Source organism: Poecilia mexicana, unplaced genomic scaffold (assembly GCF_051168715.1).
Source record: "Poecilia mexicana isolate PSO_F unplaced genomic scaffold, ASM5116871v1 scaffold_23, whole genome shotgun sequence".
NCBI classification, from domain to species: Eukaryota; Metazoa; Chordata; class Actinopteri; order Cyprinodontiformes; family Poeciliidae; genus Poecilia; species Poecilia mexicana.
This window is the reverse complement of record NW_028263392.1, coordinates 5,449,380-5,476,849: the sequence shown is the minus strand read 5'-3', so window position 1 is coordinate 5,476,849 and position 27,470 is coordinate 5,449,380. Positions and strand designations below refer to the sequence as shown.

The 27,470-nt window shown below is 37.4% G+C and overlaps 1 non-coding gene across 1 annotated transcript in view; it reads right to left on the bottom strand.

Moving 5' to 3' along the window:
* Positions 1–26,654, bottom strand: part of tafa5a (TAFA chemokine like family member 5a) — a 69,998-nt gene extending 43,344 nt beyond the window's left edge. The window contains exons 1-2 of the transcript XR_015762102.1: positions 26,569–26,654; positions 25,577–25,726 (exon numbers count right to left, since the gene is read on the bottom strand). This is a non-coding gene — a transcript (TAFA chemokine like family member 5a). The remainder of the gene's footprint in view (positions 1–25,576; positions 25,727–26,568) is intronic.
* Positions 26,655–27,470: the final 816 nt, after the last annotated feature.

Sequence of the window (27,470 nt, the reverse complement as noted above, 5' to 3'; positions counted from 1 at the left end):
TTAATGATAAGCACAAAAACATCAAAAGATATTTAAAATATTAACATACTTTCTTGCCCTTGGGTGTCAGAGAAAATCTTTCAGCTTAAAAATCTTAAAAAATGGTTCAAAACTACTGCAGTAACCAAAACATTGGACACAGAAAAACTCTTCCCAACTTCTGGCAACTACTCAAAAATGTTATATTTCGAATATCTGAATATCAAACTTCAGATATCACGTTTATGCTCTTCCAATAGGGGCCCTTGCAAGGCTCTCCCAAATACAAGCAAACTAAATACTCAACATGTGCACCTTTTAGCATGATGTACTGAAACTTTGCATTTGTAGAGCAGTTTGTTGAAACCCAGTCATGTTACAAAGGTGTTAAGGCATTTCATGATTTAGTGATTACATTTGAGTGGGAGGAGTTTATATCGCATACCTCAGTGAGTTATAACCAACATTATGACATAAATGATGTATTGGACTTGTTAAACACAATTACCATCTTATATAACATTTTCTTTGCTGAGGTATTTTAAGTTCAAATAACTATTGGCATTTTTCATTTTTGTGTAGGACATGTGCCTAACAAGACAGTCTGTACTAAAGAGAAACGTTCTGGGTTTTTATGTTCAATGTGTTAATAGTGCTTTCTTACAATCACAAACTTCAATTTAGTTCTATGGAAACAATGCTTCAGTGAAAAACAAGAGAATGCCCCTTTATGTCCCAAAAATGTATTGCTCGTTATTTGTTGGAGATTTACCTCGTATTTTTCTTCATTTTTTTTTTCAGAAGAACAATTATTCTCTACATTAATAAGTTGGTCAGCTAGAGTACTTTTGTTATTTTGTAAATAAAAGCTTTAATTATTGCTGTGAAACCTTTTAGCATGCTAATTAAGGCCTTGTATTAGCAACAAAATTAATCTCGCTAAAAGTAGAAAGTTGAGTTTTTGTGAACATTTCAAAGTACGTCTTATTTGTAATGCAACATTAAATTATTTAAAAATCCATTAACAAATTAAAACTTCCATTATTATGATCATTATTTCAGAAAAGCATTTTAAAACAACCAAGTAGTTGCTTTGAGTGCAATTAAGAAAAAAAAAAAAAAAAAACTAGCTACAAATAATTATTTGTTTACAAGAAAGTTCATCAACATGAATTTAAATGCTAATGGACAAACTTAGCAAATTATGGAGTGATTTAGTTCAAATGAAGTCAAATCACTTCTGAATTCTTCATCAATCCAATTTCCAAAGTTTGTACTTCAGTTTTAACTAGCTTACGTGTTTTGGAGAAGAACTGCTAAAACCTTCACATTTAACTTATTTACAAGAGAATCTTGTAAATTTGTTTGGAAAGCAATTTTGCATAAGCAAAAGGAGATCCACTCATCACTGTTGTTAAGGTAATGCTTTTCTGAAAGCAACGCTCACATGCTAATAAGCTAGCACAGCATTTCTGTTGAGCTGAAGACCACAGGCTAGACAAGTGAGCAAATACTGTGGCTAACTAACAGCTAACAGACTCCCAGTGTTATTCTACAAAGCACAGTGAAAAAGAAATAATATTCTCCATGATAAACATGTTTATTTGAACTTCTAACTTCAGGTAGATCTTCAAAACTTAAACTTTAAACAGTGATTTCTCAGTACACATTTCTATGTATTAAAATCAAAGTAACAAGTTGCCGTTTTAACTGTAATAAATCCTTGTTACCATTTCATCACATTACTGATTATTGTTGTAAATGTTTGTATTAGTGTCATGGTTAAGCTATATAATCCACATTGCAAGACTCCTACAGCTGCTTATGCAAATGGGAAGTCCTAATGAAGCACATGAACTGGGTTTTAAAGATGATCAGACATAATGAGGAACCTGAAGTCAAACACATATTTCCAAGTATTGTAAATGATCAAGAACAGTTTAATGGCAACTAAAGACTAATGAAAATTAATTTATGTGTTGACATTATTGCAGATAAATTATGGGCAAAGCATCTACGTTTAAAGCAGAACATGCTTTTTGAACGGCCTCTTCAGTTCCTTTGTCCCTCTTGCCCTTGCTTTCTCTGTCTCTCTCTCTCACACACACACACACAGAGACAAAACCCACTGCGCTGTTCGCTCTATCCCTCTTCATCTTTATCAGTCAGTATACGTCTCGCCTCTGGTGGCTTGCTCCCTTTGGGTTTTGTGTAACTCTCCATATTGACTTTGTCCTGTCTCAAGAGATGATCTTGTCTCCCACAGGAGTCATTCTTCTTATGCACATTTATCCTTGCACATCTAAAAAAAGAGAGAGAGACAGAGAGAGAGAGAGAGAGAGAGAGAGGGAGAGAGAGACAGCCACCTGCATGGTGTGAACTGTATCATGCTGTTTTTCACTGGACTTTCCTTATTTTTTTATAACTACAAAACAAAACATATCTATTGGTTTTAACAGGTGGATATCATCAGCTTTATTAATGTTTTAACAGTCCTGGGGCATTGCATGGAGATAGCACAATCTGTGTGGCAATCTGGCTCCCCCTAGTTCTCCTAAAGGGATTGCAAAAAAAAAAAATCTGCTGCAAATAAAAAAGTAAAGCAACCATCTGCACGGAGGTAGTTGACTGCCTTCACACCTGACAAACGGTAGCGGCTCAACTCGACGTGAGTGTGGAGTGACAGCAGAGCCCCCTGCTTCACACATACACCACCACACAGCCAGGGGACTACTCAGCGGTGGAGCAACTTCAGCTCCCTGCTTTGGTGACTGAACTTTCAAAAATGGAATATAATTTCAGTAAAGGCGTATCAAGTTGTGCTTGAGAGGTGATGTGTGAAAAGATCGTTGCTCAAAAATTTTCAGTGAGCCGCTTCAGGGCAAAAAAAAAAAGAAATCTCTGAAAAGCACCAACAGCCAAAATCTAAAACGATATTTTCAAGATTTTTTAGGAGGTGCAATTTGAGAAGTTTGCAAAAAATATCATACGGTATTTTATATTAATTTGCAGCCCTTCAGTTTTTTTATGTTATGTAATAACCCTCAATGTATTTTTGTTCCATTTTTATGTAGTAGACCAACACAAATTCAAGTTAAACTTAGCTTCAGTTCAGCCTATTCACAACTAATGTCATCAAGACACTTAGAAAAAAAACCTGTTGACGTACAGAATGACACATCTTCCAATAAATGCTATTCTACAGTTTCCAATCGACCCTAGTTAAAAAAACAATCCAATCAAGTTTGTCATTATTACAATTGGTAAAAATCACTCTTGAACAAGAATTGCACACAGTAAGGCAGAATCCACTACTGCAAAGCTAAACAAAACATATCCGTCAATCTACGACGACAAGCCAAGTGAGGAAAGAGTTAACCATAGAAGCAGCTAGGAGGCCTGGAGGAGCTGCACAGACCAACAACTCTGGTGGGAGAATCCGTCAACAGGGCAGTGCACTCCATAAAACTGACTTATGAAAGCGTGGAAATAAGGAAGACACAGTTGAAAAAGAAGCCATGTTTAAAGTCTCCTAAAGGCATGTAGAGGTGCAGCAAACATGCAGAATTTTGCAAAACTTCGCTTTAGTAGTGATGTGTATGCAAGTCAGATGATAGGAAGATGTAAAAAGGTTTTTTTTTAACATTATGTCTTTTTACTCCCACTCTACAATAATCCATAACGTTTTTGTTTGTCACATTAATTCAAAAATAAATGTTCATGAATATGAATGCTGTTACTAGGCATGACATTTTGTAGCTCCTTCTCTAATAACACTGTCTTTTGCTAACTTTGGTTGACACGGTTCACGATAAATGTATATCAATATATTAGTAATGCTCACTGTGACTGGTAAGTATAGTTCCACTTTATTTTTACCTCCCTCTCTTCACTCTGCTCCCTTCCTAACTCCTAATGCGAACACATAGCTCATAAATTACACACATTTTGTCACCATGCTAATGAGCTCATTAATATTGATGAGTGTAATTAGTGCCAATGATGAAAGGGTGGGGTCATTAGCTTCATCCAGACACAGCTGGACTCCACATTATAATATGAGGTCTGTTTACTCATACTTTCTTTTATCTTCTAGGCCGGCGTTAGCCAAGAGACTAGTTACGGGATCTTTTAGCCGTATAATTAATAGCCTGTCTGAGGACTGGTGTCAGAGCATCGACAAGGGTCAAAAGTAAGAGCAAAATGGTCATTTTAAAGATTATATATGGGTCAGTTCGAGATCCTTGGAGTTTCATTGAGTACAAATGCCATATTTTCACAATAAAGCAGGAGAAACATGAAACAAAAACTACACTACTGTTTAAACGATACCACATTATCTAACATTTTATTCAGACTTTGATTCACCGCTTTAGTGAACACACACCTACAAAATTTAACCTAAGTGTGGCTATTGCACACTTTATTAGCCTGTTTTACTATTTGTGTTGCACTATGTCATGTACTTTACAGCTGATGGAAAGCACAGTTACTGCAGCAGTTTCTCTGGCATTAAATTAAATGGACCCTAAAGTGTAAGAAAGAAAGGATTGGATATTTTAGTCGTTTTAAAATCTGAACTTTTAAAAAATATTCATACAGTTGGATAACACAAATGGACAAGAAACTCAAATCTGTGCTGAAAACAACCCTTTTCAGTGTGGAAGTTGTTAGTGTTGGGAGAAGACTCAGCAGTTTAAATACTAAGTCAGAGGAAGGACAAAAGAAGCTATTTAAAAAGAAATTATTATTCCCTGTTTTGTGGAAAAAGTCAGGCTGTGCAAAATTGGAAAACAGGAAGGCTAAACAGGAAAGAGTAAAGATTTATCCTTTTGAATGTTCAATCTCTGTCCGTCTTGTCTGGGTTTGGATATGTTGGAATCATTGTGGTTGTATTGACTAGTTCATAGCTAAATTGAGGACAAGATGAAATATTTCTCATTGAGAAGGCAAGCAGTTAGCTCATTTTCTGGTATTTACACTGTAGGAAAAAATACTAAGCTTGTCATATTTTTCCAGATATTAAATATTCTACAAACTAAATTAAAAAAAAAACAGTGACTATTTCTACTTACAATGGAAACAGCAACAACAAAAAAAACCCAACAAGTTCGTATTCGATTTCACAAGAAGTTCACAAGAAAAAGAAGAAGAAAAAAAAAAAAGAGGTCGTATTTGGCGTAAATTTATCGTGATGCGCCGCACCGTTCCCCAGCCCTGGCCTTTAAACTCCTATATCCATGTTAAGTGCTCATACAAAGTGTTGTTCTTGGGACTGAACCTCTGGCTTCACTTTAAACTCGGAGAGATTTGCGGGGAGCAAGGTCGACTTGCCTGCGGGTGTGCGTGTAACACACAATCACCTGATGCGAGGCTTTGCCTCTTCCTCCTCCATCTATCAATCGGGACATGCCCTCTGCTCCCTCAAATCAGTCTAGCCGAGTCCCATTACACCGCGGTGTTTCCACTTTTTCAGGGAAAATAACAGAAGCAGTTTCAGGTTTTGGGATCAAAGCAGAAATGTTTCCAAAAGGATTGTTGAAGTCTTCAAAGTCATCATTTAAATCCTTTATATGCGTCAGTCAAAGATGATCTGCAGATATGCAGGTTGAATGTGTGTAGTAAAGGCAAATTGGCTCAAATGGCCAGCGTTTACACACCTAATTGCTGCTTTGAATCTAAAAACCTCTGTTTGTACAGCCGGTTGGTAATTAAATTCACAAACATTCTGAAATCCAAAGGCGTAAATGGTAGTCGGAGACCTATTTTGCATGTTTGTTTTTTTTTAAATAAATAAAAAGTACATGCGCCTAATGTTTGAATTTTACCTTCTGTATTTATTCCACAATCCATTTGGTTGCCCCTGTGTTCGTATTAACCTATTATATCTCAATCTGCAACATGTGCGATCCACTTAGATGGCTTTGTATCCGTTTGCTTTTCAGTGGGCATGTGTTGGCTCGACTCCATGCTTCCAAGGCTCAAGTTGTGATTTTCAATCCACTTTAACATCAGGGTGGACAGCTGAGCAGAATTAATCGAATTATTCGGACACATGCAGATGGACATGGGGTTTCATGTGGATTACTGCTCTGTTTAGAGAGCCAAGGGGGAACTGTCACAATAGGCAGATTCTACCAAAGTGATACCCCGCCAACAGTTGCGTCGATTAGCAGGAAAATAGAAAAGAGCCAAAATAGAAAAGATCAAAATGTTAGAAATACCTAAAAAAAAAAAGCATTGTAAAAACAAGAAAGGTTGGAACTAGCAATGTTTGTGTATTAATAATTTAATGTAAAGTATCATTTAAAGTAAAAGTAACTGGACAAATGTGATCAGATCTGCTATGAAATTAAAATGCAAAAAGCCTGGCTATTACAAGACATATCTTGTGTCGAAGGTTTTTTTGTCTCGAACAACTTGAGTCCACTAAAAGATCTCCAAAAGCAACTCGTCATGCTAGAGAAATTCAAGAACGGATGAGGACCAAAGCCTTCGTCACCAAGGTGAGCATTTTGTGAACTGTATGTCATAAAAAGAGCATCATATTCAAAGTCCAATGCAGTTTATTGGTTGTTTAGTTGTTTTTTTAAAGTACATCCATCCTCTGTTTTTCTTCTGGAATAAAACAGTTTTGTTAAGACTCTTAATGTGAAAACTGAGTGAAATGTTCAGCCACTGAAGGACAGACTTGAGATCACTACTGAAAGGACTCGATTTGAAAGAAAAATAAATGAATACATGGATATACTGAACTGCTAAGTATAACCACTGAAGGTCAAAACACTGGAGATATCAGATTAAGAATGCACCTCTGCTTGTAAAACAAAGTGCGGCTTCAATTATTTCGAAAAGCAGTATTTCACTCAAACAAGTAAACTAAGCGGGAAAGCAATTTACTAGACACCGTTGATTTAATAGCTTATTTGTGTTTCCTAAAGCAACCTTGCGGACGCTATGCAACTGGAGCGGGAGGAAAACAGAGATTTTTAAGTCACACTTTACGTTCTGGTTAGAGAGACGACAGAATCTGCTGCATTTCTACGTCATGACACCTTGACACGTACCTACAAATACCTCTGCGTTCTTCGCTCCCACAGCGGTTTATTAATACAGAAGGACACTTTGGAAGCTAACTTAATCAGAGGAAGTGAGTCGGGAAATGAAAGGCCACAAAAAAAAAAAAGAAGAAGGAGAGCGAGTGTCTTGTGGAGACGATAGGGGGGGAAAAAACAGCAAAGAGAGAAGGTGAAAGAATTCACCACATTAGTCCACCCATGATTTATTTCCCCCTCTAGGTGAAGGAGACACCATTTGTATTCATTTCCCCTTATTTTTATCCCAGATTCATCTTGCCTTCACATGCTTGTCACCGCCACGCTAATGTTATTTTGGCCATGTGATGTTCCATAACTGGCTCTTATAAAAATTGTCCCCTTGCGACAGCGGAGGATGGCACATGTGGAGCAGTGGAGGTGTTCTCCCTTAACTTCATTCATCAGTTTTTCCTTCATTTTTCCCCCCTTTGAACAGCGAGATTAACAGCTTCCTCAGGACAGGAGGGTGTGAAGGGTGGAGATAATGATGTCCATCCTACTGAGAGGCACTAGCATCTACAGTATGTCGCTCTGCTAGCTTTTATCGGTGTGCATGCTTAACAAGACAGGCTTCCCTTTTTTCCCCCTCTCATTTTTTAAACTTTGCATGACAAGGTGAACCCAATGTGCTCCAACCCAAGGACAAAGACATCCATGACCATGAGCTCACTTGCAGGGCTTTGCAGGACAATTAGAGAGTGAAGGGTGACTGCAGTCGGGTTTCAGGACGGTACATATGTACATAGGACCATCAAGGAGTCCAGCGACACATAAGTAGATCCACATGATGCATTTGAAATTTATTTGCTCTACCAGATTAGCTAAATTGAATATGTCTTGGATCTTTGATTGTGTTCAGTATTGAAGTTTTAGGTTCAGGTTTGACCAAATTATTTTAGATCTTGATCAAGGTCAGTCGCCTTCACAAACCCAAAACAAGAATCCAGCAATTCTCCTGCTATCACGGAAAGGAAATCTACAATTAAGATACCAACAATCACCCTTGTGCACACAGTGCTCACATCCTTTCCCTTACTTTCTGCTATGCTACAGCTAATAGCTAGCCTAATAGCTTGTGTGAATGTGCAACTAGTTCGCATGGTCACCGAACAGTTTTTCTGTAATGTTATTTCTCTGCCATTAGCACAATGAACAGCACATACACAAGCCTGATTGACAGCTCTAAGACCCTCCTCATGGCTCTGGTTGTTTCTGACTGGGAGCAGACAGGAACATGTGTATGCTTCCATACACATATAGCAGAGGAGCTTTTTTTCACAGATTAAATGTCTTATACAGTCAGGACAGAGTGCGACAGTTTTAACAAATATGTAAAATACTTATTGTTTTTAAAAGTTGAATACTGCAGCTTTAAGGAGCTGTTCATTAAGCAAAGTTACAAGTTTATAAGACATGAATCTTCTCAAGGATCTATGTTCACCGTTGAGGTCTTTAGTCTCCAGTAGTTTAAAGGCAAATCTTCATGAAGGTCTTAGCTAGACAAGCAATAGAAAACTCCTTTGAAGAGCAAATGACTTTCCCACACACCAAATTTTACTGTGTTAAATCAACACTTGGATATAAATTTAACATGGTGCCTAAGTCTATTTGGTCCTCAGTAGAACTGGTGTTAATTTAACTCTTTCTACTCAATCTGTTGTTGAAATAACAGAAACATTTACTGTGTACTACTTTTTCTGCTTCGACTGAATGGCAGTCTGGGCGGTGAGTCATATCACCCTATTTAAGAATCGTCACCAGTCGGACTTTATGATTAGGCAGTCAAATCGTTTCATTAAGGAGCTACTTTTGTCAACAATGCAATGTTTTCATTAGCCGCAACGCGACAATGTTTTAATTAATATCTAGGAGAGTCGAGCCATTTTCTTTTTAGTGCTTAAACTGTAACAACACACAGGGACAGCCTCTCCCAGAGGGCCAGACATAAAAGCAAGCAATAGAAAACTCCTCTGTAGCCCAACTGAAATGATCTTTTTCTGTGTGCTCATGCTACCCCTTGATGTAACAGCACCCACAGCATAAAACCATAATACCAAATTTAGATCTGGCTGTTGCATTTCTATATTACTCTTTTTGCAAAGCTGAAAATGTACAACACCAGTGAAAGTGAGACAATACATCATTAGCAACTAAGCTTTAGATCAAATTAAGATTAAAGCAACATGGTTTGGAGGAAACAACGCAATTCTCCTGCTGAATCAATTTTTTTTTTTTTTTTGTCGTCATTTTCCTCACCAAGTCCTTGCCATCAACGGGTGCATCCATCCAGCCGAGTGCACCCAGCTGCACTGCAATTACAGGTGGGTGTCAGAACGGTACACAACAGCGAAACGCATACATTATTAAATGAACCCGTGTTTCTGATGAAATTGCTAAGCCAGCCAATAAAAGGTAAATTACCAAAGACAAAACGGTGCGGAGAATAAGAGCGCAGGGGAGAGAGAGAGAGAGAGAGAGAGGCCTGCCCAAAATTGCATTGCATTAATGAACATCATCATTTCTGAAAATGGAGAGGAAACATAGAGTTGCACCTATCAGGCCAAGACAGAGTGAGGATACGCGAGCGTGAGATGGAACACAACATTGACTACCTAATTATGCATTTTATCATTTCAGTCACAATAGAGTGCATCCCTTCTTTAGTTGCCCAGTGTGCTCGTGCAGCTGTTCCTCCGCCGCTTTAATGAGGAAGATAAAGAATAATCACAACCGTGTTATATTTACATCCACTGACCAACCAAATTGCTTCCTGCTGCAGCGCCACGCGTACGCAGATATTTTCCCAATCACGCCAAGGCCGTACACTCAAGGTTCCCTCTTATTAGAAGCAACTAAAACACAAAATGCATAAAAGCAATTTATTTCATCTCGTTTTCGTCCATCATTAGGGCCCATGCGTGCTGAAAATGAGCCAACGTGAGCTTAATGGGATCATACAAGGCGGTGGGTAATTGCTTTCACTGTGATGCTGCTTGTGTTTGGACAACATAAAGACTGGCTCAAATGACCTCCCAATCCTCCTGCTCATGTTGACTTTCTCCACATCGTCCCCGGCATTCCAGCCGAGTGCAGATTCTTGACTCTACACAGAAGTGTACTATAGAGCCATGCTGAAGCACTCGCACGCCTCCAATCTTTTCATACGCTGTCTCATTAAAACACCAAAATTAGCTGTATTTGACAAGCTGTGTTTCCACTGACCATATCATTTTTCAATTTGACATTTTGAAAATAAATGTGCTTAATTGAACACAATTTTGGGAAAAAAAAAATCATTCTATAAAATGTTTTGACACTAGGATGAGGTGGTTTTTCGGCGTGTCGAAATTAGCAATGGAAACACTTTTCAGCATCACACAAGTCAAAAGATGCAAAAAAAAAAATCTATAAAATATGAATTGTATTTCTGACAAATACCAGAATTAACTCAGACATCTACAGGCAGAGCAGTTTGCCTGCTCCACCTCGCAAAATAAACTGCAGATCAAGCTCAATCAGATTGGGTAAAGTGTTTTCTAACATCTGTTTTCAAGTCTTGTTGAAGATTTAGATTGGATTCATTTCTGGACTTAATTAGGCCTTTTAAATACATTTAAACCAATCACTGCAAAAACACAAAATCTTAAGTATTTTTGTCTAGTTTCTAGAGTGAAATAAAACACTTGAAATAAGACAAAATTAGTTAAAGAACTTTTCTGTAAGATATGAAATCTTCATACTAGCTAGTTCTACTGGCAAATTTGTTCACTTACAACATGGGAAAATAATCTACCTGTGGAAACTATTCAGTTTTATCAAAATCCAAGAATGATTGACTTGTAAAAAGCAACTATGTCTTGCAGAAAAGTTCTGCTTTAGCTAGTTTTGTCTCATTTAAAGCATATAAGGAGATTTTAACTAGAAACTAGACAAAATACTTGGCAAAATTTTGTGTTTTTGCCGTATTGTATTGTGGTTCTGGTCAGGCTTGAAGTTGTTTGCCAACTCCAACAGGCTTCCATCCAGGACTGCCCAACATTTGGCTCCACCCATCTTTCCTTCAATGCTAACCAACTTCCCACAACATGAGGACGCCTCTGCCATGTTTAACCACGGTGATGGTGCTTTCATGGTAATAAAAAGGGTTATTTTTAACCAAATTTTGTGTATTTTCTATCCATTTCACATCTATGCACAATTGTATGCTGGTCCATACAACAACTCAAATAAAAAATACATTAAAGTTTGTGGTTTTGAACAAAATGCGGAAAGTTAAAGGAGTACGGGGATCTTTTTCACTCTGCTGGTGCCCAATACACCAAAGCATTCATCCAACCATCTCTGGCTCTTAAAACAGAAAAGAACAAAAGACTACCAGTAATCACATGAAAGGAAGATAAGTGGGAGCATGAGTGTGGAGATGTACACCGCGGGGCTCTGACACCCATCATATGGAATCAGCACCTCGTGAGTAATGGGGGTTAAAAAGAGAAAAGCGGCTCCTCACTCACGGTGCCAGATGGGCTCGCGTGTGTGTTGGATCGGAGCTGGGAAGTGAGTGAGTGAACGAGTGAGTGAACACTCGCAGCCCCGTCTTGGCAGTTGCCTCCGTCAGCGGCAGAAATCAAATGGCACGCGGGGCTCGAGAGTTGATTGGCCCGCCTCATCTGAGCCTCCATCAGGAGTTGGCAGGAAAAAGTGGCTTTGCGATCCAAAATGCTAACATGCTTCACAGAGGTTGTCACTGACTGACATTTTGACAAATACAGAAAATTACTTTAAAGAAAGCTGTCTTTCTACGTATGGTATCTCAATGTTTGCCAGAAGGGAACATTTTTACATCTGTGCGAGGCACTAAGAGATTGTAGCACTTTCGAAAATTCTTGATGGCGCCTGAAAGACTTGGGGATGTCAATGTGACATCCCGGAGGTGAGACGAGGAAGAAAACATGGGGAAATTGTGCACAAAGTACAGCAACTGCTACTTTTTGTTTTTTTTTTTTTGCTGTAAATTGGCTCCACCTTCACTAAAACAGATTCACATTCAATGTAAAATGTCTAAAAAATACTTTAATAACATGGATGCACTAGTACTGCGGACATAAACACATAATTCACATACTATCCACTATGTTATCAATCAATTTTCAGGCCTCTTGTAAGATAACACTAACCAGTACCTTCCTGTTCAGGTCATGCAGTCGTCCTATAAAAGGTTTTATCTTCGAACATATTTCACATAGTTTCTACTGGTCCATCCTGTGCTGTGTTATGAGATTGTTCCATGAAAACTGTCAATATTAATGGTTTTTATTTCTCACATTCCTACAGGCACCTGAGATAAAAACCAAACGATCCCTTCTGCTAATATGATACAGATCTATACAAGTATGTGAATCATGCAGACAAAGTGACAAGACAAATGCTGGTTTGAGATTCTTTCTTGGAGGATCATTTTGAGCAAAGGTCTAGCAAAGTAAATAAAATAATTATAGAATCATAAAATTAAATGTTTTTTTTTCTGTAGGAAAAGCAAAAACGATCCTTTCTATTGCTGTACTGTTTTATCTATAACATTTATTTCTTATTTTGATACATTTAAGTTTAAGTAATATTTTCAACTGTTTATTACAAAAAGATATTAATTTCTACAGTTCTAGATTTCATAGAAGGGATACGAGTATAACAAGATATTTCCGGTAGCAAATTAAGAGAAATGTTGCGAGTCGGTTTCAAAACATGGGTAACAGGTTTTCACACCATGACTGTCAGGTTTTTTTTCTTCCCTTTTCATACCAGGACTGTTTCCAAACAGACTGTTTTTAATTTCTTGTAACTGAAGTACAGCAGCCATCTTTCAGTCAGTTAGACAGGTAGACGAGGGGCACTGCTTCATTTCTGAAAAAACAAAGTCTCTCTGGTGCTTTCTCTGGCATCTCATTAAAGGATTTGAAACTGCAGGACGTGCTTGATGGAAATTTAAGCAAAAATTGCAACTTTGAAACCGTCGTTTCAAAAACTAGCTCATCACTTAAGAGACTACATGAGCCAACTCATATAAATGTGCACTTTTGGAATAAATACGTTATAATGACTATCAAACAAATAGTTTTGTTTTTCATCCATAAATCATATGAATTACTCTCAACAAAAGGGAACGGCCCCCCATCCCTTTCTGCCCCCGCAAAAAACAATGAAAACTGTCCAGAGGCAATAGTGGCAACTCTACTTCGATCAATAATTAAGTGTTGAAGATCTGAGTGCTGACTTTGGCGAAAATATATTAAGTCACATGTGTTAAATATTATGTTTTAATTTCTTTTCATTATTTATGCTGTGTCCTCATGAAACACTTTAGAATTTGAATAGTGCCAGATGCATAACATTTTGTGACAAGGGTGGGCATAATGGACGTTGAATTTCATCAGGACATTTGTGCTAATATTTTGATAATGATAAACTATTACATCATACCATCAACTTCCAAAACACCACCAAAAAAAAAAAAAAAAAAAAAAAAAAAACCTTGTGTAAAGGCGCACGTTGGTTCAGTCTAACACAGTGAGACTGCGCACAGCATAAAAAACTCTTGGGTTCCAAATGACACTCTCATATAAGAGGAGTGATGTCACTACAGCATCCCCCAACTTCAGCTAATAATTGAAAACATTTTGAGGAAAAACAATAAATTTCCTTTAATGTATTTTATGCCTGCTCAAGTTCAATCATTTCTATCAATTCTAATAACTTGTATTTTTATATAAATGATACACAAATGTGCTGTCATTTATTCCATTCCTTTCAGGACTTTGATTGGTATTGATGGCAAGGATATCCCTGCATTTGCTGCATCTTAATCTCTGGTTAAGCTTTTTGATTAGTAACACTGTTGTGTTTCTTGATGGTTACATAACCAGCATTCTCACACTTGCGAGATTTAACAGGAAGCATAATTTCTGTCAGATAGATGATTTATCTGTTCCTCGGTCACTGTGTCTCCGTGCCGGTTCCGTCTGCCCGACTCGCTTGACACCTTCCTACTGCTGTAAATCGTAGCCCGGGCCCCGTGTGGGTCCATCGAAGCGGTAATTCTTCATTAATTGCTCACTGCCCGTAGCCTGACGAACAGGCTTACCCTCTTGGACATGCATGTACACCAGAGGAGGGAGGGGGCGACGTTTCCCTTCCAATTAGGCCGGCGAGGCTTCGGTGGAGAGAGTGCGGGCCGTCAACCGAGACGGTGCCCGTGAGCAGACCTGTGGGGGACGCCGAGGACTGGCGGCGGCATTTAGGAAGGAAGGCACGCAGTCATAACTGCTGCCGGATGGCGCTGCTGCCGAGGGAGGCGGCGGACATATAAAGAGGAAGTGAAGACATGAAAGACGTAGAGGTGAAGAGTTGTAGAAAATGAGGGTCAGAGGGGTGAGAGCTTGCCTTTTTCAATGTTTTCACACATGCTTATTTATTTTATTGCCAAGCTTGTAGGAGTTTCCTGTCTGCACGGTTTATTTCTGTCTGCGGTGCAGTAGGTGGCAGGAGAAGGCCATCAGGATAATTGGAAGCAGTGAGACCTGGTGTTTACCTCTAGAAATGCCTCGTTTCTGACTCCACACCAACAATAATCAACCAGACAAAAATCCTTTCTCCAAAAATATTACTTTTTTATTATTTTGTTACTAAATTTTGTCACACCTCAATAACTCTTGTTATTGAGCTCCTTTTTGAGCTAAATGTATTGTTGTTTATGTCCAAATATGGTATTATATAAAACATTAACTGGTTGACAATGTCTTGTACTTACTGTGTATATATATATATATATATATTTATTGCGTATATTTGGATGTAAATATATATTCTTTGTTGTTTTATTACTTGTTAAGAGGGTTAGTATGTGTTTTCCTTTTCTAAACCAAACTGACCTTCATTTACAGTGCAAAAACTAACCATTCCATTTTTTTGTCTCGTTTCTAGTCTAAATATGTTAGTACACTTGAAATCAGACAAAACTAACAAATAGCATTTAAGAGAAATATAGGGGCTTGTCTTAAGTCAACGATTCCATAATATTCAGTAAAATAAGCATTAGTTCCACTGGGAACATGGGAAAAATTTCATAAATGAAAAAATCTGCCAGTAGAACTCACTTTTTTTAAAATCAATATTGATATGATGTTTTTGCAGTGCAGTCTCAGTCTTTTGCAGACCATTTTCTCATAACATAATGTTAATATAAACTTTAAATTTTAAACATCCAACACTAGAACAGGTACAAATTTTAAATGTCCAAAATAAGTAAACAAAACAATTGAAACAACAAATAAAATGGACACTGAAGTCTTTGTAAGTAAAACTGACTTTCAAAAAAAAGACGCTAGTTGAGACCAATGAACCAAAGACTTGTCATCCAGTCTTTGGTAGAAAGAGAGACATAAGGATAACAATCATGCAAACAAACATGATGCTACCAAATCCCAATTTAATATGCACTAATTTATTATCGAGTTGAGTTGAAATGTGAAAAAAGTTTACATCTCACTCTAACTTCTACATTGTAGCGCTGCATTAAAAGACAGCCTTTCATGGCTTATGCTTTTGTTACATGTGTATTCTGTGAGGACCTTGTGAAAAAAAAAAAATAAATAAAAAGAAAGATGGGGGACAGGTTTGTTCCTGCAGATTTATAAGGCTGCTGTGTCCAGAGGAGTCCGATGGGCTGAAGTGATTGGCGCTCTGGCCTTGCTAAGAATCGTACTTTATGAAGAGCTCCACAATACTTCAGTGCAATTGCCTGATGGCTCATTTGACATCAGACAAAGCACACGAAGGCAATCTACTGAGGCAACATCCCTCTTCATGAACTCTCACTACAGAGTGGGTCTTCAGCAGAGCCATTACTGAACGAATCAGCACAGAGCTAAGCAAAAAAAGGACTTGTAATTCCATTGTTGTTTTTTCTCTTTCTACTGGCTAACATTCACTGTTGCTGGGGAAATATCAAAAATACAAGCTGCAATATAAGGGCTAGAGAAAGGATAGATCACGTTACTAAAAATTTCAGGGTAAGTGCTTGGGGCATAGCTAATATGACTGCTTTATTATATCCGCTGATGCGTATCAAGCACTTCAAGAGAACTTCAGTGGCCACTTTCTCATTCCACGTCCATTAATAAAACGCAACGTACACAACAATGGCTCGCCGAGGCCCTCTGACGTTATCAACGTCTCGGCTCTTTGGAACACCTGGGCGCACTTCATCACATTACGGCTGCAAATTTATGAATGCAGAGGTTTCAGTGCAGACAGGATGCATGGATAATGCAGCTTCATTAACAGAGAGCGTAACCGCTTTGCCTGAAAGTGTTATGGCATCTGTGTGAGCTATAGAGCTGCATCGTCGGGGATGTTAAATATTTACTGTTAGTGTGGCAGAGATTAATTATTTCTGCGGGCGCTTTAATGGAGAGGAGTAATCTTCATGACTTTTTGCGCCAAGACCTGGTAGTAATAAAAGAAGATTGAAGAAATCTAATGGGAAAAACTAAAAAATGAAAGCATGTAGTGTAAATTTTTTTTTTTCTGATTGTACATGACAGATGTTTTTTTTTCCAGCAGATCTGAAACTGACATTAAATTTATGTATACAGTCACAACATTAAAATCAACCTTTTTTTTTTCTTTTTTGTTTTCATGACAAAACAAAAAAATTCAGCTTATTAATATCTTGAAAGGTTAAATAATTCCTGAGGAGGAAGCTCAAACCATCTATTTCAACGATCATATCCAACACTTCTGGGTCTCTCTGAGACTTAAAGACGAGCGGCAAAAGCAAAAGAGGTGGATTAGCAGTTCTTGCTAACCGCTGGTGTTTTCAACAAGGACATGCTACTATGCAACTATGAAATATTGTTTCCGGGTCTTGAATACTGAGTTGTGCAAAGTTTCAAAGTTGTTGTCGTTTCAACAACTTAGAAAATACATGGCTAATATGAGTAACAATTTAATTTCCCTTTGGGATAAATAAGGTATTTTTGAACCGACTTTAATTTCAATGAATAATATGCTGGCTGTATAGAACAAAGAGTAACAAGAAAGATAGCTCAGTTTTTAGGAAAAATTTCCAGATGCAAAAGAAACGGGCAGACATGACAAAAAGAAAAAAAAATTAGCTTACACATACATTTGTACTTAATAAATATTGTTTTTTCTTTTTATTAACAAGGAAAACTATCATGTTACGCATTTTGGTTTTGAATATTTGCAAAAAATACAGTAGTACTGTTTTATTGTTACCCATCCTTGCCTTCGTAATCACTGAAATAGCTTGAGATCAATGAGTTAAATCGTCACCCATCATGGATGCAGCACACAGAGCTGAAGTCATAGTCACAGTTTAAAGCTGAATCTATAAACTCTGTTCGCATCTTCCTTTACAAACAGTCATGTATTTTATTATAGTCGAGCAGTGTTTATGTTTGCCTCCCAGTTGGAGTGCAAGTGGGGATATTAACGACCATTTAAAATGAATATAGTTTAAAATAGCTAAACAAAGATATCTGTTGCTATACAGAGAAATGATTTGTATGGGGAAAAAAAACTAAAATACCACATATAGAGGATTGGATGTTTACTAAAAGAGACATTTGCAATGTCGAGATAAAACAGTGAGCGACAAAGAAGCCAAAGTTAAGGAAATTGTTGAAAAATCTTTAGAAAACCTGGAGAACTCTAGATTAAGACTACTTTAAAGAAAAACAGAAAAATCTGACTTAAAAGGATAAAGATATGTTTTAAAACAAAAAGCATTGAGATCTGAGTAGCTTTTCTACAAAAGATTCAGCTCAGAAATGAGCCACGCACTTCCTCTTGAGAGCACTGTAGCAAAAATCTTTAAACTTACTCACTAATAATTGTTTTGTTGCTAATAAATGCTTTTACTACATTTTTCCAAGTCACCATTTATTAATAGTAATAAAAAACAAACAACAGGTTAGTTTCTCTATTTTTTTTTTCTTTCTAGAAACTGTGAAAAATGGATTTGACTTATTGAGGAATTCAGCAGGGAAGAAGCCACAAAGCAACATAATGCAAGGTTAATGGATGTGAAACTTACCGTAACTCTCGCCACCTTATAAAAGCCAGAGCACAACACTTTGCATTATTTTTATGCTAATGGGCACCTCTTGTCAGCCGTTTTTCACCCCAAGGGGAAAACAGAAGCTTTCTTTGTTATTATATATATATTTTTTTTTATTTTTTTTTATTTTTTTTTTTTTTTTTTTCCCTGCTCGTCGCACAGCAAAACACAAATTTGGTATTCGTGTGCGAGCTCGGAAAAACTCGCAAAGAGGCGTTTTGATTCTGGTCTCTCTGGAGAGAAAGCCGTACAACAATATTTTCAATAGATTTACATTATTCAGTAATGGGGAAAAAAAAGTAAAATATTACAGAAAAAAATGCTCAGTTGTGGGAGTTTCTGTTTTACATGATGTAAAACAGTTGAAGTTGCTTTAGCTTTTAAACAATAATCCTGATTTAAATATTAAAAGGAAGGGAAAATATAATTCTTAAGTGTATAAATCATTACTTCCAACTGTAAATTAAGTATTCCCTATCTTGTAAATTGAAATGTAAAACACAATCCTATACATTTTTTATAATTTTTTTTGGTGCATGAAACATCACATACCTGAATTTAAATGGAAGCTATTTCAAAAACACTAAACTGTGTGAAACAGAATGTTTCCAACATTGACAAAAATATATATTTTCTAAAATCAGGACTTGTGAAAGTGTTTGTGCCCTTTGAATGTTTCTTATTGGTATATGAAAACATCATGCTGTTCTTCAAGAATGTAATCAAAGCTAATCCAAAGCTGGGCAGAGCTAAATAAACCTATAAGATGTAACAAAAAACTTAAAAGTGTGAGTTCATTCTGAAGATAGGACACACAATTTTATTTAGAGGCACCATAAAAAAAGCTTACTTGTTTTAGATTAAAAAAATAAATGAAACTCATATATTGTAGTTCCTTCTACTTCATAATTAAAATCAACTTTATGTTCATCTAAGTTGTTCAACAGCAAGATACATGAAGATGTTCACAAGACGGAACGTAAACGGGGGGAACTTGATTACAGGGACCGTTTTATCCTACGCGCGATTGGTATATAAAAAGCAGCATGTGACAAGTGACCCCGCTCCAGTTAGGAGGCTACAGCCTGTAAACCAGCACACCCAAGGAGAAGCATCCCACCTCGGGCTGCGGTCCCCATCTGCCTGCCCTCGCGCCCCGTGACAAGGCCGCAGCCCATGGTCATCAGTCTTAAGCCAGTGGAGTGTGTGTGCGCGTATGTTAGGGTGCATGTGAGGAAACAAAAAATAATCCAAAAGGGAAGAAAAGGCAGTGGCAGAATGCCCTTACAAATTTGCGGCCCTGTAAAATGAGCTGGTTGCTACACACTTGCTAACCTTTCTTCAAAAAATAAAAATACTTTTTTTTTTATTATCAAAAATCTTAATTTGTTGTGGGTTATTCAGATTTAAACGGATTCAGTGGAAAGATTCTCAAAAGATTTGTAGTATATCAAAAAAAACTCAACTGTCATGAGGATGCATTGACCCAAGTATTTTGAGGGTGATATTCAAAGGGATGGTATGTGTTTTCCAAGCACAAAGTGAGATTTTATACCACAATCAAGTAACTACATTAACTTCAGTTGTTAAAAAATTTCAATATCAAATATTACAAACTAAAAATTCTTTTAAGTAATTTAAGCCGATAAATTGGGCCTCTGTCTCTTTAAGAACTCCTGGTCTTTCTCAAACTCCACCTTCAGGAAGTCATCACAACATGGCTCCTCTATTAATCCTTTAACAATGGTTTTACCAGCACTGGACTGAAAAGCAGTTCCTATAATGAGCTCAGCAGGTGCACAGTTCCACCAGGTGTTTGCTAATTGCAGCTGGCTAGTCTGAAGGAGCTGAGTGGAGAGGTCATGGGGGAAGAAGTGCTCTATAAGGCTTGAAGAAGAGCTGCACCTTGAAGGCGGGGCTAGTTCCACCAAGGTGTTTTCCACAGTTGAATAGTTGCCACGGAAATGAAAGGATTTCTAAACCATGCATGAAAGAATCCAAGCAACACTCCAGGTATGTTTTTGGTGAGGGAATAACAAATATTGACCTCAACATTGAAAGTGTGCCTGATTGGTTGTGTCTGTGTGTTTTTTCCTGTTATTTTAACTATTTTCTCCAGTTTGTTCAATTAGAGCGTCAACAAATATTAAGAAATTTGAAAATATGACTAAATGCGGTCACTCTGTGCATATGTTTTTCATATGTTGCGTTTGTGGAGCTATAATTGAGGTTACACAGTCACAGTCAAACAGTTAACTAAACTTTAAGTAATAAATAGTTCATATCACATTTGTTGCATTTATTGCCACCAGAAAAGTACCACAAAATAACGTGATAAAACTTTAAGTCCAGATCGCCCATGTCTAGCAGTACATTCAATTTAATAGTAGCAGGGTTAACTTTACTTTCCAGTCTTAAATTGAACTGAATTTTGTTTTAGCATCTCATCATACGGTATCCCTACCTAAACAACAATCACACTGACCAGGAGTCTGCTCCTCCTATGTCTGTCGTCCCAGCAGCCCACTCAAGTAGGTGATTCTACTCCTGTCTAATACTCTCTCTCGGTCTCTTATCCTCCTAATACGAATCAGGATCAGCTCTTTAGAAACTCGTCAAGTACAGATGTAAAAGGGCTCGAGAGTATGAAATAGCAGTTACCAGAAAATGTACTTTTAGAAACTAGATTGCAATACAGGACATGAATGGGTAGGGGCATGAAAGACATACAATCGGAGAGAAAGCAGAGGACCACAGGAATGAGTGTCTGTAACAGGAAGAGTAGATAAAGGAAGACAAGAGGGGGAAGGAGAAAGGGATAGAAGACGCAGAGAATGAAAGAGCACTTTATTCCACAGAGCTGCAGTTCTTAGGGGATTTCTTTTCCTTTTTTTTCTTATATCCTGAGCTAGTTCCCTTATCGTGTTGACGACTTATCTCACATTTTCTCCTCCTCAAGGCAATAAACAGACACAAAGGAGCTGGAGGGGTAGGAAATGCACAACAACAAAAGAGCGACTCTTCGGCACTCCCTCTGTTTTCATTATCAGGTGCGGTGTGAGACTTTTGATGGAGCTCCGGATTATCCTGCGTGCGCCGGATGACCGATGCGAACGGCATCTGAAGCATGAAGGACACCGATCATGTCAGCCAAGGCAAAGGCACATTACAACTGTGAGCAGACCTCAAGGACTCCAGCAGATTAAAACTGATTGAAATTCCATTTGTGGCATTTGACGCGGGTTTATTTATTTATTTTTCCGTCCCCCGTCAGGTCCCTCTCTCCTCCCCGCAGTTTAAATGCCCACCACTGTGAGCCGAGCCTGCCCTCCGAATAAACAAATGAGATTGCATTTGTGGAGGCAGGCGTCTCCACGTTGCATAGCAATAATATCAAGCTGTGGGATTTTGTAATATCAACCAAAACAAATGTGTGTGTGTGTGTGTGTGTGTGTGTGTGTGTGTGTGTGTGTCTGTGTGTATCAACTCTAACGTATTAAAAAGGCACACACAAATCCACACACTCTCAAAATAAAAGGCCAAATTCCGACATAAGTTTTATGGAGATACAACTACAGAGCAGCGTGTTGGGCTAGAATGTATTGAATTTCCACTATAAGCAGATGATAGTATGCTTTCAATGTGTGATAATGCCAGAGTTTTAAGAGTGACTTCAAACATATTATGACCTAAGCCGTTTGAATTGAACCTTAACTGCCAAAAACAAAACAAACAAAAAAAACCCATAAGATTCAGTAGATTTGTTTCCATTTTTGCAATCACAGTATTTCCACAAAATAAGAAACTCAACTAAGATCACATGTGAATAAACTTGTTCACGTGATAAATCTTTAAAAAACACACCACGCCATCATCCTCTCGCTACTTCCTGTCATCTTCTTAGTGGCCTTTCCAAAATGTCAGATTGAGCAATGATCTAGTCAATGGAAATGCAACCAGTAAAAAAGCGTAACAGGAAATGCTGTTGGTGTGTGGACAACCAAGTGTACCCCACGATTCAATAAGTTATACATCCATCTTAGCCAAAAGAATCCAAAGTAGTTCCAAGGACTTTATCAGTCCTTGGTATCTTTGAGGTTTGCACTTTGCCTTGGCCATTGCAACATCTTTATTTTGCCATGTTGTGCATTTGTTGTTGTGCTTGGGGATCATTGTTCTGTTGATTCATTTGCCAAGCCTTAGCTATCAGACAGATGATTTCACCTTTGACTTTAAAAACATCCTGTTTTTAAACAAACGTGAAAAATGCCATTTGTTGGCAGTTAACCTGAGAAGCAAAAAGACCTTTACCTTTTAAGACTACTTCCAGTCTTTCAAAGAGTGGATAACCTGAAACGATGAAACTCTGCAGCTAAGTCGATAAATGTTTACCTCTAAAAAATAATGTTGAGAATTCAACAGTTTAGAAATATGCTTTTATGGTTTCACAGTTGAACTGCCACCAAAAATTGCTTCTAGAATGTCACTGCCGATGTCTTTACACGTTGATATTGTGTTAGCATATATTATATGCTCCAAACTGGCCAAACTCCTGACTGAATAATACTCGTTAATTATGAGGCGCCCACATTAGCATCACCTGCTTGCTCATTTTCTGCTTCAATGGTTCTAGTTACAGTTCTGTGTGTTTAGCAGGGTCATGGATAGAATGATTAAAAGACCTATAATCTGGTTTGTGAAAAGATTTATTATTATTTTTTTTTTCCCAGGCTAATTTTATTCTGCACATCTCAGTTTTGGTTTTTCAGTGACAAAGTGAAAACTCTGTACAGAAAAAGCCATTTTTGCTTTTTCTGTATTTTTTTTACTATTAATATTTTTAATGTTTCATAATAAAAGCAGCTAAACATTCAATTCAACCAGAACCTAGAGAGAGAGAGAGAGAGAGAGAAAATACACAATTTAAATTTACAATTACTGCTCTCTGAGAGAAATTGGAATTGGCTAAAATTGGATTCGGCATCTCTAATACACAGAGTAAACATGTTGCAATATGCAGCATAAAACATAAAAATGCCTTCTACTGAAAGCAATTTTAGTCAGATAACTACAATATTAACAATGCCATTATTTGTTAGATAGTTTCCTGTACAAAGCAATTATTTCTGACATACAATTTGAAATGAAAGTCCAAGCATAAAATTGTAACAGTAGTGCACCGGCTGGAAGGAAGTGATGGGTATTTAGAAAGAAAAGCTTTTGGTGTCAAAATCAGTATGAATTACTTTGACATATTTTATTTAACTCGATCTATCAGAATGTGATCAGTTTGCCGGGAGCCAGTCATGTCTGTCACCTTGCACTGAACAAATTAAGGTTGTTTTTACATCTTTGGCCAAGTTTATGAATCTATTGCTGAAAGTAAATGTCCTGTATTGATGCAGAGTTATCAAATACATTTGTAATTCAGTACATTTATGTCTGTGTTTAAAAAGAAACGTTTTATGTCAATGCTTTTCTGTAATACAGTATAGAGAGGTACTGTAATACATTACTTTTATCATCAGCCATATTAGTATCGACTGATAATAAATCTCAGGTATCTGTATCGGTATCGAAATTGAAAAAAAAAAAAAAAAAAAAGAATAGTAAAGCAGTTTACTATTCCCTAAACTGCATGTATATTTTATGCTGTTAAAACAGAAAGAAGTCATCTTTTCGTCGGTCTTCCATACAAATTCCCCCCACTTATGCAAGCAGTACAGTGATGTGAGGCCAACTCCTCATGTAATAGACGGGTAAGATCACTCAAACAGAGCACCAAGGACAAAAAACCACTTCCAATTGGGTGTACAACTGAGAAGTCACAGTTGAATAACAGCCAAAACAAGACATCTAAAGCTACAGCTCACTGCTGGTCCATCTCGGTAATAGAGGCATTTACTCTACCCTCACCTGAGCACACGACATCCTCCCCCACCCTGGGTAGAGGCCACATCACGAGAGAGTGACAGCCTATTTAAAAGGCAGTTGAAGTTGAGACTGTATAGGGTGTTGGAAAGTATTTGCTCCCTTACAGATTTTTTCTGATTTAGCTTTTGGGTAGAGTAGCCAAAAATTGTACACAAGTAAAAATAGCACAACTTGAACATATTTTTACTTCAGTAAAAGAAAGAAGTAGCTGTCCGAGAAATTATTCATGTAAGAGAGCAGAATAACTTCAACATATTTTTACTCAAGGAAAAAAGTAAAAGCAACGCAAGAAATTACTCAAGTAAAAGTAAAAAAGTATTTGATAAAAAGGCAGCTCAAGTACTGAGTAATATTTGAAAACTACATCATCAAATGGAACAAAATATAAAGTTATGTAGACATTTTGGTAAAGGCCAGGATGAAAATAATTCATGTAAGTAACATAATTACAAAATAACTAAAATCAGGTGAAAGAAACACATTTCCAAATCAATTTCTTTCAATGTAAAACTTATAAATCCAACTTTTAGATCAATCTTGTTCTTCATTCACTGAAGTTATTCGCAGTAGGTAAAGTATCCAGAATTTTACTCAGGAATAGTAATACTTCATAATAAAATTTCCAAAGTAAAAGTAAAAAGTACAGCGTAAAAAAAATACTCCTAAAAGCACTTTTTTCCCAAAAAGGAAATACATTTTAATCACTTGATTTGAAGGCAATCTAAAACTGAAATGTTTACGTATTGCAGCTGTACACATCAAGGACGCCCACCAAAGGAACCTTAAAATAGGGTCTTGCTTCAGAAGGACTTAAATTAGCCGTTTTTCAAATCAGTACCCATCCCAGCTAGCCGATTGGATGGCTCATAAGAATGACAACAACAAGAATGAAGAAAATTATTTCCATCTGTGCTGAAACATATTATTACAGTAATGGTGTCACTATTCAAGGAAAAAATAAGCCCATCTGTTAGTGTGGGATTTTGAAACTCCCCTGAAGCGGCTTTAGCAAGTGACTCAGCCGTAAATAGATTTGGTGCAGGTCTTAGTAACATAAAGGCAGCCCTAGTGATCCACTTTGCTCCTACATTGTTGCAGGTTTATCCAGCTAAACCCTAAACTAAATAAGTGAAAAAAAAGGTCAAACTTTACAGCAGCTGTGTGAAAAACTGTTTACACAGTTGAACACTTGGATACGGCTTTGATTTTACATGTAATCTCAACGTGCTTCAAAGCCAACACATCTCTCCACTCCAGTCAAACATGCCTCGGGAGTAGCATGCTCATGTTTGAGTAATTTTCACTCAAGTGAAACTACATGCTGGATGGAACTACTCAAACACTAAGTGGGCCTTAAAAACAAAGCAAGCAAAGCCAGGATCTCGCCCCCGCCCTTCTCCCCTGCACCCACCCAACCCCTGGCTCCTACCGTCCACACAGGCAGGTCTGGCTCTTGTAGTTCCGGCGATCTGGCCCTTCTTACAGGCGCAGCGGGCCGTCTGCCTGGCGATGGTCCGTCGTGGTTGGCTGCTGTCCTTGTTCAACGTCACAATCTCGCATGTCCCCGCTGCCAGCTGGCCTGGAAATGACATTGCACCACAGCATGGGAGGTCAGGGAGATGCAATCATAAACAGGACAGAATAAACTAGCCTGTTTACTCTGTAAAAGCCTCCATTTTGATTCATGTGAATCCAGGAAGGCCTGGTATTTTCCTCCAACTTTACTACAGCTCAGGGAGAAAAGGCGGTAACTTCATAATCTTAAACAATTATAGAGGAGGTTGGAAATCTCCACACCTTTGTTAAATTGACAGTATAATCTAAATAGTATATTTTTTAACTTAAAATCAAACAAATCTGTAAAAGAAGTGTCCAAAAAAAGTTAATTAACCTCGTAGCCTCAGAGTGCAGAATAGGAATGCAAGTTATCGATTAATGATTTAATCTAAAGTTGATAGTTCTTATTCTGTGACTACAGATTAATTGATAAGCGGCAACTTTCTTTTAAAAGTTTTCTTTAGTATCAAGAGGACCAAATGTCTTCCCATTACATAAAGGGCTGCATTAAGAATATACTAAATTTTAAAAAATATTTCAACTTTTTTGTCAAGCTGCCTTAAATACTGACTTAATAAACATAAATTGGTGCTTTTCTCGCATTATAAAACTTAAACAGACCCTCAAAATCAACCGTCTTATTAACAATTTATCAGCGTTTCCCCCTCTTTTTTCCGTCATCACATTCTCGCCTTTGTAGCATTTCGGTAATTTTTGGAGTGAGAAGTTGACACTGCTCGTCACGCAGCACGGCTGAATGAGCGCTATTAAGGTGAAACTTAAAGAGCTTCATGTCGAGTGTTTATATTTAAAAACAGAACCGCATAAAAAGCTTCTTGCATCCCACACCGGACTCTTGTTTACCTCGTTTGTCTTTCCTGTTCTGGGACCCGTCGCCGCCATCTTTAATTCTGCATTAATCGGTTCCGCTTAAGCTAACAACTGATTCCGTCAGCGGCGCCCTCTGCAGGATGGCGGCCAAACTACAACATTTAAATAAGGTCGAAGAGGACGTTATCTGTTAAACTAATTTTAATTTAATAAACCATTAATCGACTATTAGTCGTAAATCAATCAATTGTTTGCATCCTTAGTGCAGACTCATTTTAATAATTAGATTGAGCCTCTTTTGATTACATTTTAGCATTAGCCATTAATTATAATAAATATGATGACCTTGACATAAAGTACAGCCAAGTTGGATTTTCTTGACTTCTGCATCAATTAGATAAAGAAACAGGGAGATTACAAATAATCAAACGGATATCATTATAATAAGGATATCACTGTTCAACGGTGTTCTCCAATCGTATGCATTGAGATTAAAAGACAAAGAACAAGTTCAAACAACAATTCCATACCTAACTAACATCTCCAGAACTTTGTAGAATGATGTTCAGAAACCCACAGAAACTTTGAGACATAATTCCTAAAGACAAGTCTGGCACAAATTCAGCACTGCACATAGCTGATTTTCTTCAAGTGAAGTGGGACAATTTGTCAAAGTGGGTGAAAACGTAAACAGTCAGCATGGATCCAAAATATTTAGCTGTTTGCCAGCCAGCTAAAGTTTGAGGGAATTTCTTTTTCAGCATCAAAGTGAGTGTGCGCATAAAATAAAATAAAATAAAAAAATAGTTTAGCCACTGTGCTGAACTAAATTTGATGACAAAAACATTGTGGGGTTACCTGTATCTATTCATCATGGAAATACCTCACTTTTTCTGGGGGGAGTAGAGATTTTTTTTAACAATAATGTTCACAGC